Genomic DNA, 12,911 nt, shown 5'->3' on the forward strand with positions numbered 1-12,911 from the left:
CTACCCTTCTAAATGCTTTACCCTTGTAACTTGACCCTTGTAAGGGTGAAGTTTACCCTTACAAGTTTGGTTTTAAAGTCAACTGTGAGGCAGATGTACTGTTTAAACAAAACATTCCAAGTTTGGGTGGCAGAGACAGGAGAAGCAGGAACAAAGAAATGAAGATGGCATGGAGCAAATGTGAATACTGTGCTTATTGAAGACATGGACTTTGTTCTGAGTAACACTGATTATCTAATAGCTGGCACAGTGCCACCCACCCAGCAGTTAATCAGGATTATTGGTTGAAATTGTCAGAAATCCAGTTGCAACTGATTTAACCAAGAAAATTGTAAGTGAATTTTTTACTGACTTGGATAACTAAAAAGAGCAGGAGTAGTTTAGATTTAAAGGATATCTAGTTACAGATATCAAATGATAATTTCAGGGGTGACTTCTTTTTTTTTTTCTTTCTGACTTTCCCTTTGAGAAAAGTGAGAGTGTTTCTGTTTCAGTCATAAGAAAACTTCATTCTAACTGGCTTAAGCAAAAAATAATTTAGTTTTCCATTGCATAACAATTTCAGAGCTTCTACATTTAATAGACATTTCAAAAGAGAGAAGAGAGGGCAAAGTTCAAAGAAATACTGGCCAATGATTTTCTTGAATTAAAGAAAGATGACTCTTTAGATTGAAGAAACATCAAATCTTGAGAAAGTAACATAGATCATGATGAATTTAAGAGAGAAAATTTTAATGATCTTAAGAACAGCATTTAAAATATATCCTACCTACAAAGAAATGACATTTAGACTGGAAGCCAAACTTGCAAAAGTAAAAATATATGCTGAAGATAGTGAAAAATATATATATTTCAGAGGGGGAATTATTGACAACCTTGAATGCTAGAACCAAGTGAATCATCACTCAAGAATGAGGGTGTGGTGTAATGGACCACCACAAATCCCAACAATGTCCTGACCAACCTTAACCCCTTCCCATCACACTCAGCTAAGGATTAAAGTCTCAGGGATACAGAAAGAGAGTATTCATGAGTCAAGATGTAAATGGATTCTGGAAATATGGTAGTACATGAGTTTGAATGAATGGCCACATAAAAACAGTATGTAGTGAAGCTAAAAATGCATGGGGCAACACTTGCAGCAAAAGTATTGTGGATAACAGGTAACTCCACAAACCCCAAATTCAAGAAGGTGGGGTCAAATCACAAATGCAAAACTTTCACAGTGTCAATACTAAAACAGTCACTTAAAAACTATAAGCATATTAAGAAAAATGATATAGGACATGAAAGAGCAAAAACAATAAAAATTCAGAAATGAAGCAACAGAAGTTGAGAAAGAAATAGAAATAAAATTAAAAAATGGTTTCAGAAAAGAGTACTATTCTAGAAGGAACACAGGAGTAAACAAACATAATAGACTGTGAGAACTAGAATTTGAATGTGAGATTTTCTCAAGTCAAAAAGAAATACAGGAAGACATTGAAACGATTTGAAAGAAATGATAGGTATTGAAAATAGTTAAAAAGATCCAACATATGGATAAAGAGTCTCTGAGAAAGAAAACCAATCTAGCTAACAGAACAAATACATCACATTATAATTCAAGAAAACTTTTCCTGAAATATATATATATTTATTATATTTTCATATACTCATATTTTTATATACATGTGCATATACATACATATATTTGAAACCACATATTGAAAGAGCATACTGTGTATCAGAACATTGAGAATGAACAACAGTATGTATTCTAGTAAAATTACTGGATTTCACATTTTGAAAAGTGGTTACCAGGCCAAAAAAGTAACTTATGAGCAAAAGAAAATTGGTTAATCATGACTTCAACATTAACACTTCGTGTGAGAGGATAATGGTGAGATATTTAAAATATTCAAAGAAAAAAAAATAAGAACCAAGGTTTTTATACCCAGCAAAACTGACTTTCAAGTTTAAAAGCATAGACTTACTTTGTTATCAAATGAGGTAACTCAGAGAATGGTATTTATTCACTTGAGTTCTTCTAGAGCGAGCCACTGTAAATGAAGCGCAGCCACCCAAATGACTGACCGACAGTGCCAGGAGAATTGGTGAACATTAAATATTTAATTACATTTAGAACTAAGGCTAAGTGAAGGTTTGTTTCAGACAGGGTCCAGTCGGGCGGGAAAAATCACACAGTAATTTGAACAGAGAACATTTATTATAAAGACTTAGTGGAATTGTAGTAAAGGGGAGTTAGCTGCTAAGAGGCAGAGATAACTCCTACAGTATGGGAACGGTAGATATAGGGAACAGCACCATTCCTAGGACTGGAATAGACTGGCCAAGGAAGAGCTCCACCGCTCTCCACCCTCCCAACCCCCCACCTGCATCTCCCTGCTGCAGAGGGCATGGCTGCCACTCACTGGTTGTCAAAGTTCACTGAGGTGTGGCCTCAGCGGGACTCGTTACAAATTCTCTCTCTGGAGTTCTGGGAGAAGCTATTGACATGGAGGCGACTTTATCTCAGAATTCACTGCAAAGTGCCCAGAGAAGCCACTTAAGGAAAGGTGCTTTGCCAGCAGCACATTATAAAGCCACCTAGGGAGCAGTGTACTGGGGGAAGCTGCCCTGGGAAGTTTCTGCTTGTTGCTGGCCGTTGGGCACTGCTGAAAGGACCCCTGTGCTCTGCAGAAGCCTAAGGAGATAAGCACATAAGAAACAAAAAAAGAAGCCTTTTCCTCCAGTGGCCCCCAGTGGTTTCTACCAAACCAACTGTCATGGGAGAAGTATTTACAGAGCTCAGCTTCATTATTGCAGAGCAAGTAAAGATTCAGAGCTGAGAGTTAATAAATCGATATCTGGAACAGGATTAAAAGAGAGTATACTCAGAAATGGATTTATATTCTGAAATATTGGTACAAAAGCTACTATAAAACTAGAGAGTGTGAGGAGAACATCAGCAAAAGTGTTTGAACTTTTCAGTGTATTGGTGATGGTAATATTAGTATTATTTTGAGAATGTGTAAAATGAATGATTACTGTTAGTATGAATTCTCTCTCCATGTGTATGTGTATATAAATGTATATATATATATATATACACACACACACATATGTGTGTTTATTTTTTCTTGTTTCCTGGGTCCTTTCAGTAGCAATAATTATCCTTCTCAATCATCTGGACTGTGGTCTTGAAATATCATATCCACTAAAAGAAACAAGGGCTTTAATTTGCATCTCTCTAATAGCTGACAATACTGAGCATCTTTTCATATGTCTCTGGACCTTCTGTATGACCTTCTTGAAGTGTCTGTTCGAGTCCTTTGCCCATTTTTTAATTGGGTTGCTTGTCTTCTTAGAGTGGAGTCATGTGAGTTCTTTATATATTTTGGATATTAAATCCTTGTCTGAGGTATCACTGGCAAATATGTTTTCCCATATGGTTCGTTCTCTTTTCATTTTAATACTGTTTTCTTTAGCTGTACAGAAGCTTTTTATTTTGATGAGATCCCAGTTGTTTATTCTTTCCTTTATATCCCTTGCTCTAGGGGACACATCAGTGAAAATACTGCTGCATGAAATATCTGAGATTTTCCTGCTTATGTTCTCCTCTAGGACTTTAATGGTGTCACGGCTTATATATAAATCTTTTATCCACCTTGAATTTATTTTCATGGATGGTGTAAGTTGGTGATTGAGTTTCATTTTTTTGCATGTAGCTGTGCAGCTCTCCCAACACCATTTGTTGAAGAGGCTATTTTTACTCCATTTTATGCTTCTCCCCACTTTGTCAAATATTAATTGACCGTAGATACTTGGGTTTATTTCTGTGCTCTCTGTTCTATTCCATTGGTCTATGTGTCTGTTCTCACACAATTGACAATGGCCATCACAAACAAAGCAACAAACAACAAATGTTGGAGAGTTGTGGAGAAAAGGGAACCCTAGTACATTGTTGGTGGGAATGCAGACTGGTGCAGCCACTGTGGAAAACAGTATGGAATTTCCTCAAAAAACTAAAAATGGAACTGCCTTTTGACCTGGCAATTCCACTGCTGGTATTATATCCTAAGAACCCTGAAACACCAATCCAAAAGAACCTATGCACCCCAATGTTCATAGCAGCACGATTTACAATAGCCAAGGGCTGGAAGCAACCTAAGTGCCCATCAGTAAGTGAGTGGATCAAAAAACGATGGAACATTTACACAACGGAATTCTATGAAGCAGAAAGAAAGAAGGAGCTCCTACCCTTTGCGACAGTATGGATGGCACTGGAAAGCATTATGCTAAGTGAAATAAGCCAGGTGGTGAGGGACAAATACCATATGATCTTACCTTTAACAGGGACCTAATCAACAAATGAACAAGCAAGCAAAATATAACCAAAGACACTGAAATTGAGAATGGGCTGGCAGTGACCAGAAGGGAGAGGGGAGGGGATTACAGGGGAAAGGGTGAAGGGTTTGCAGGAACAATTATAAAGGACACATGGGCAATAACAAGGGGGGTGTGGAAACAGGGGAGGGAGGTGGGAAGGGCTGGAATGGTGGGGAGGGGTGGGGGGAAAAGGCAGAAAACTGCACTTGAACAACAATTAAAAAAAGAAAAGAAAAGAAAAGAAACAAGGGCTTCTTGGAGAAATGGGTGATTCTAGGTCTGAGACAGAAAATATATAGAATGAGCATGAAATATAATACTAGAGAGCAAAGGAACTATTCAAGACTATTCAAGGTCATGTTCAAAGGACTCAGGAGCCAACTTAAAGAAGTTTTCATTGGCCAAAGATGCGACATTGTGAATTTCAATAAAGGTAATAATTAGAATGGACTGAAACCCATTAAATATGTTTATATTCATAGTAATATGTAATCTTACCAAAGGAATTAAACCTGAGTCTGATCAAGCCTTTGGATCCAGCTACCAATTTAAATACGCCACGTTAAAATACACCGTGAGTGTGGAATCTGTAAAATGCAGCCTGTGAGGAAGCATACAAGTCAAATAGCTGCGTTCTTCAATAGATGAAGTGTGAGAAAAGGAAAGAAATGAAGAGGATCATTAGATTAAAGGAGACTTAAAAGACATCAAGTTACAAAAAGAGCAGGGCTAAATTATAATGTCTATGTATGCACTTAAAGAAATACAGAACTGTGATGACCATCAAAGTCAGGGTAGTGATTACTTTCGAGGGAGGGAGGGAGGGCGGGGTTTGGGAGTGAGATGTAGTGCACAGACAGGCTTCTGTTGGAAGTGATCACAAAGATATTCACCTTATAATAAACCATCAAGCTGTTAGAGAAAGTGGCAAAAATGGAGAGTTTTTCACTCACGCACCTAAACTCTAATGGATATACTTCAGTAAGACGGAAACGGAACTCAGATGCAAGGAATGAGATTAAAAAGAAAAAAAAAACGACTAAGAAAATTAGATCGTGTAAGGATTTAATGAGTTAAATACTTGGTGAACTGATAATATGTGTTCATCAGCTTTCCAAAATACCCATTGAAATAAAACAAAGGTATAAAGTTATAAACCTACAAGATAGATATAATTTGGCAAGGTAGAAGAAGCCCATTGACTTCAGGAGGAGAGGCTCAAAACGTGGAGGAATAAGGCGTTTTGGAAAGTGGAAATGGAGCACGGTGCTTACAGGAAGCAGATTAAGTAAAAGTCTGTATGCTGAATAGTGACTCTCATCCCTAGTTTCCCCCCAACTCTGTTCTCGAAATTCCATCCGCCAAACCTATGCCTCCTAAGCTAGATATTGAAATATTCTTCTTCTGAGAAACTGAGTGGTTGCAGAGAAACCTTCTATGTGTTGCCATTTGGGGATCCAACAACAAAAAATTTGGCTTGCAGCTTATCACTCTTCCCTAACACCTACCAGTATATAAAATAAGAGCCTTATGAAAAGTTTCAAAAGCAACCATAAAACCTGTAAATATGGAAAATCATATTGAGATATGGAAAAGGATATTGATGAGCATTTGACACTTTAAAAAATAGTTGCATATACATACAGAAAACCAAAATATAAAGAAAGGCAATCATTAATACCAGGAAAAGCAAGCCTTCTGTGCTGACCCAGAAAGTGGTCTATATTGCATTGTTCTGAGCGCCTGTTGTAACTTAAAAAGAAACTTTCACAATGTCTGGTGCCGTTGATGTTCTGCAAAAGGAGGAGGAAGGTGTCCTCAAATTCTTTGCAGCAGGAACCCACTTAGGTGGCACCAACATTGACTTTACATTATAAATCTGAAGGGAACCTGGGAGAAACTTCTGTTGGCAGCTTTGCCATTGTTACCACTGAAAACCCTGCTGTTGTCAGTGTCATTTCCTCCAGGAATACTGATCAGAGAGCTGTGCTGAAGTTTGCTGCTGCCACAGGAGCCCCTGCTATTGCTGGACACTTCACTCCTGGAAGCTGCAGTAACCAGCTTCCTGGGAGCACCAGCCCCTCACAGAGGCATTTTTTTGTCTTTTTTTTTTTTTTTTTTTTGGCAGAGGGGGAGGGAGAGAGAAAAAGAGGGAGAGAAACATCAGTGTGTGGTTGCCTCTCACACAACCCCTATTGGGGACCTGGAGGCACGTGCCCTGACTGGGAATTGAACTGGTGACCCTTTGGTTGGCAGGTCGGCGCTCAATCCACTGAGGCACAGCAGCCAGGGCTAACAGAGGCACGTTATGTTAACCTGCTTATGTTTTGTTCTGTGTAATACAGACTCTCCTCTGCGCTATGTAGACATTGCCGTCCTGTGAAACAATAAGAGCTGACTGAGTGTGTTTGACGTGGTGGATGCTGGTCTAGAGAGTTCTGCACATTCATGGCACCATCTCCCATGACCACCCGTGGAAGGTCATGCCTGATCTCTACTTCTACAGACGTCCTGAGGAGTTTGAACAGGAAGAGCAGGCAGCTCCTGAGAAGGCTGTGACTCTAGCTCTCGAAGTTACTGCTCCTCAAGCTGAGGTCACAGACTGGTCTGAAGGTGTGCTAGTGCCCCTGTGCCTATTAAGTAGTCCCGACTGAAGACTGGAAGGCTCAGCCCGCCGCTGCTCAGGGCACCGGATGGGCAGGGGCACCCACCGAGTAGTCTTAATCTGTTCTTCCACAGACTCTTAGACAGAGAATGGAAGTAAGGGTGATGGAAAATAAACAGTTAAGAAAAATCAGGAAAAGAAGAAAAAACCCAAAGGAACAGAATGGGGACTGGGAGTGGGGAATGTGGGGCAGGGTATTATAATTTTTCTTTAACTGTATTAGTTTTTTAAAACTATATATATAAAACTACATATATAACTATATATAACTATATATATATAGTTATATATAGTTATAACTATATATATATAACTATATGTAACTATATATAACTATATATATATATATATATATATAGCACAGAGGAGAGTGTGTTACACAGATAAAAGGCAGGCAGGTTAACATCAGATGCTTCTGTATGTGTGTATATTTATTATATATATAAACTATATCTTATGTATATATTTTACTGTAAGAACAACAGAAAAGGAAGGAAGGAAGGAAAAGAGAAAGGTGGGGCTGACTTTCAGGTATGGCTGCATAGACGGGGTACAAATAACATCATCAGGATCAGGGGTCTGTCTTGGCAACACAAGATGTTTTTGTGTTGTTTTTTGTCTCAGTAGAATTGAATCCTGAATGGTGACCGAAAGTGGTTGGATATCTATCAGGCTAAAAAGACCGTCCGTGAGTTTCTGTTACAGGATCCTTGCATTGTATCTGCCTTCTGATGACTTTAAGGTCCAGCTGTTCACCTTTCCTTTTTCCTTTTGACTTGTGAGTGACACATTATTCTTTTTTAAAAAATTATGTTTACTGATTTTAGAGAGAGAGGAATGGAGGGAGGTGTAGAGAGGGAGAGAGAGAGAGAGAGAGAGAGCAGTGTAAGAGAGAAACATGGATCAGCTGCCTTCCATGTGTGCCCTGACTGGGGCTCAAACCCACAATCCAGGTATGTGCCCCGAATGGCAATGGAACCCCCAGCCTTTTCGTGTACGGGACAATGCTCCAACCAACTGAGCCACCCTAGCCAGGGCCACATTATTCTCGTAATAAGTTATTTTTTCTTATTAGCCAGGACCTGATTCTTTAGATTTTAACTAAGGAATAGTAACTGTAACAGGATAATAATCACAAAAATTCTGTATCAGCTGAAATACACAAAATACAATTATTAATATTTTGCTTTTCAGCATTTCTTTAGAAAACTATGCCTCCCTCCATTCTTAACCTATGTAGTGTAGATAAGATTGACTCTACCTCTCTATCCCTAAAAGTAGACACATGGGACTATTCTATTACCATGGTTCAGGGATAGGAAAGTGGTTGGAATTGGGCTACATTAAGTCATCTTTGGAATTTTATCATCTGAAAAAAAGATATTCTTGGTTTACTAGAGTCCTAGCTACATGCAAGGATGGTAGGAACTTGTAGCTGCTGGTGGCCATGTTTTTAGTGCTATATGATTAACCTTGCCTAAAAGTGAAACTAATGTGGAGAAAAGTGAAACTGTGAGGTAGAGAAACAGAGAAAGTACTCTTGTGACATGTTTCTATCCTGGATCCAGCTGTGTCTGAAACCGTCCTCTGGAATGTTAGAGTTCCTCGTGCTAATAAATTCCTCCTTCCTTTGTTTCCGTTACTCACAACCAAAGAATCCTAAAACAGCCTGGAGTTTCAAAGTTCTTCACATTCCTTGTTTTTCCTTGTCAGTGAACTAAATAGCTTCCAGCTCCTGCAGCATTTTTCCATGAGAAGGAGAAAGGCTGACATCACTATTTATAGCTTTTTACAAGTATTTACTTTCAAAAAACTTCCTTAGAGCTGGATCACAAAATACTTAAATGGTACCATCTGGTGTCGCTCTTGAAAGCTTTTCTCTTTGCTGATTACAAACCAGTGCTCAGGTCAGAGGCCAGTGATGTTCACCCTCTTCCCTTGTTGGGAAGCTATTTGCCACCGGGGTGTTCTTCTCATTATCCCGCAGTCTGGCTGCAGTTATTTCAGGAGTACTATGCACCAGGGGCTGCACACGACAACCTTGGAGGAGCCTTTAAAAACCACCCATGTCTGGGCCCTACCCCAAAAGATTCTTATGTACCTGGTTAGGGTCCAGCCATCCACATTTTCTAGAAACTCCCCAAGCAATTCTACCACACAGCCAGAGCTGAAGGACCTGCTGGCACACACTGCATCTCCAGGCAGGCCTAGCTGGTTTTAGCCAAAAGTTGTTGGTAACTTTCTCCCTGAGTCCTTCAAGTGAGTATGCAGACTGTCTTCGCCTCCTGTAGTCACTTTAAGTGCTGGATACTATGCCGCATAGTAGGAGCACAAAGGTGAACTAAGCCAAGTCTTTTGTAGTCGAGGGAATACAGAACAGACGGGAGAGACTGGTAGGTAAATGCATACAGGGCAAAGTGTGAGCCCAAAGGACGCTGTCGTCAGTTCTACCTGCAAGGAGACAGAGTTGTGAATTGGGAAGGTCTTTATATAGGAGGTGACTCTGAAATGAGTGGAGTCGTAAAAGTATTTATTATAAAGACATAGTAGGGAAAGTTATTTTGGGGACAGGGTGTAACATGAGCAAAGTTCATGGAAATAGTTGAGCTGATATTTATGGTCGGGGTGGACTGAGTAGAGATAAATTTGGAAAAGTAGCGAGGGGCTGGATTATGAAGGCCTTGTGTCTCTTATAAGAGAGTTTGGACTCTATCTGGCAGACAACAGAAGCTATTGAAGAGCTGTAATCAGAAAGATGAACCTGGCCAGGTTTGCTTTTTAGAAATATCTCTCTGGTAGCCACGTGGAGGATGGATTGAAATGGTGTAAATTTGGAGACAAGGACTCCAGTTGGGAGATTATCATCCAGTTTAGATGAAGAGAACCTGAACGAAGCCAATAGCAATGGAACGAAAAGAAGAAGAGGCATTTGAGTGAAATTAATGAAGCCCAATTTGCAGAGTTTGGTGACTGAATGCATTTGAAGAGAGAGAGAAGTATGACACTGTGTCTGGCTTGGCTGGCTGAGTGACTGGACTGTGATGCCATTCTTAGAAATTGAAGAAGGCAAGAGGAAGCACAAGGTGGTAGAAGGGAGAAGCAGCAAGGCACCTGTCAGGTGTCCAGCCAATGCTGGCTGTTGAACGTTGTGTCGTAAAGATACAGATTGAGGAGTCATAAGCATATAGGTGGTCCTTGACTTGACAAGTAGGTGGAAAATTCTATGAAATGAGAAGAAAAGAAAGCCAAGAACAGGGGCCAAAGGACTATAGAAGAAGGAGGAGGAGGAAGAGGGGGAAGAAGAGGAAAAGGAAGAAAGACTGAGAAAGGATGTGGAGGTGGGAGGGAAAGTAAGACTGAGTAGGCGGAGAGGCTTTCTATAAGAAGGGAAAACCGTAAGTGTCAAGACCATAAAGACACCAAGAACTGATTTCTTTTTCTTTTGGGGGGTACCCTACCTTTTTCCCTTTTGTGGTGACAGCACCCCAATTTCCTCTTATTGAATAACCCCTCTTTCACTACGTGCAGTTGGAGAAGGACAGTCGGGGCCCTCCGCTCTGCCACTCCAAAGCACGGGGTGGGTGTGCAACTCCATTGGACGTGCTCACCCGGAACTTGGGAAGTTTGTGCCAAGTTAAGTGATCCAGGGGTGGTATAAATATAATGCCAGCGGAGATCCCTGGTAAGACCGTTAATGATTTCTTACTACCTACACCTTTTCTTTAATACCAGAGGCTGTAACATCCTTCCAATAAATTCCTCCTAAGTGTAGGTTAGCAAGTCCTGGTTTATGATTCTTCCAACTAAAGAAGTGTACCTGGATTCAGCCATTAGGAGGTCGCTGACGGCTTTGCCTGAGTAGTGTCTTGGGGTGAAGGGTGAAAGGCTGACTGAGTGGGGACTGGAAGGTGAGGAAGTTCGGATAATAATTGCATTCTAGTCATCAATGTGTTAGGGAAGTAGCTAACCTAACCTTGAACCATGTTTGAATCCATGTTTTGCTAGGACAATTGAAAAGAGTGTTTCTGAAAACTGGGGAGCCAGGAATCTGTTATTTTAGTATTAATTTCTCTAATGTTTAGCCAGATTTAGTTTATCAATGCATTTCAACTATTCTTACTAACCATATATGACAAACCCAACGCACATAACAGCCAATTGCTCTTTAAAGTGTCTATTTTAGAGCAAAGATTTGTCTGATTCGATACATTGATAGAAACAATGTGAAAAAAATAAAAACACCATGAATGGTTTCTTCTGAAACTTTGTCCAATGCACTAAATAAAACATTAAATTTAAAAGTAATATGATTTCAGTACTTTTAGAAATACTCTTAAAATAAGGTATCTTTTCCTTCTTTAGCCAAATGTGGAGTCAATTGCTTGATGATGCTTTTCTGCCCTCCAGTGGTTGTTAAAAATCATTAAGAAATTTATCATCCATTTTTAAACATTCTATAAGAATATATTTTCTCTATACCAGAATTTTTGATTTTTGGAATCCAAAGTGACTTATAAATGTATCAGCACTTACAAGAGGCACATGTCATTCTTAAAAATGGCCAGAACTCATAAAACAACAGTGAACTTCATTATATAAAGTCAACTGACTTGAGGCAACCAGTAGGTGGAGGAATTTCCAAAGCTAAGAATTCCACCACATTACCCAAACCAACTTCGGAATCTGAAGACCTTAAAAAAATTGATCCAGTCTTCTTTGTTTTATGCTAACAGAAACTAAAGACTGTTGACTAGTCCCAACTTATATGTACATATACGTATATTGTCCATGAAATTGTGGTATGAGGAAAGACTATTTTAGGTTAAGATTAGATTTTACTTGTGAAATAGGAGAATTGGGGGTGCAGGGAAAGGTTTAGGTATGGATAGCATGAGATCAGAAGCTGAAAATAACTAGGGTATATGAAGCAAGTGATTGTCAGAGGAAAGAGACTGAAAATAGGAGCTCTGGTCAAGTGTCAGCTTTATGATGTGCAGAAAGGTCAAGGGAGGGAGGACGAGCTTGGGGTTGACCCAGCCAGCAATAAAAAGCTATTATGAAAGACAAAGGACTAATATTTATAAAATATAAAGTGTTGGTACAAATGAATGTGGATAACACTGATTTGCCTCTGCCCATTGCTGCTTTCTTTATTAGCACTAGAAGCAACCAATCCCGAAGGCAAAGCCACACGACCTCTTCAGCACCCACGTCAGTCTAGCCTTTGTATGCCTAAATCAGATTCTTTCCTTAGAATCTCATCCTTGGCTGTGGCACCACCCCTCCCAAACATCTTCCTGAACTCCCTCCAGGACAGAGTCCACTAGCTGAAATACTATCCTCCCCCTCCCCATGATTGTTTACTTTATTTACACAACCTCCCCCACTGTGTTATCATTACCGTGAAGTGGGTCTGCACTATCAGGCCAATGAGGCACTGTAAGCATTCAGGACATCAACTGACACTTCGACTCAACTTCATTAAATTTCACTCTGTTCTCAGCTCCCCTCTCTCTTGTGATCAAAAGAATGAAAAATCCCACAGTTCTCCCGGTTTCTTCTCCATGATCTCTCTTGTTATCGAGTTTTGTTGGTCTGTACACTCTATTCTAAATTTAATGGCTCATTTTGTCCTTACTAACCAACCATGGAAACGTACCTTCTTTTTATATAATAAGCTCCCCTGCATTCTTCATCAATTTTATAGGCTATATCATGCTTTTGCTTATTAAAGTGGAAAAGTTACTGAGACTGATGGAACCCAGTGTGGATGAGGTATAGAGAAACAGGTTCACTGATGCAGGTTGTGGGAGTGTAAGTTTGCACAACTTTTTGAAGGCTGATTTCATAGCATCTACCAACATTAAAAATATTG

This window comes from Desmodus rotundus, chromosome 3 (genome assembly GCF_022682495.2).
Source record: "Desmodus rotundus isolate HL8 chromosome 3, HLdesRot8A.1, whole genome shotgun sequence".
Classification (NCBI taxonomy): domain Eukaryota; kingdom Metazoa; phylum Chordata; class Mammalia; order Chiroptera; family Phyllostomidae; genus Desmodus; species Desmodus rotundus.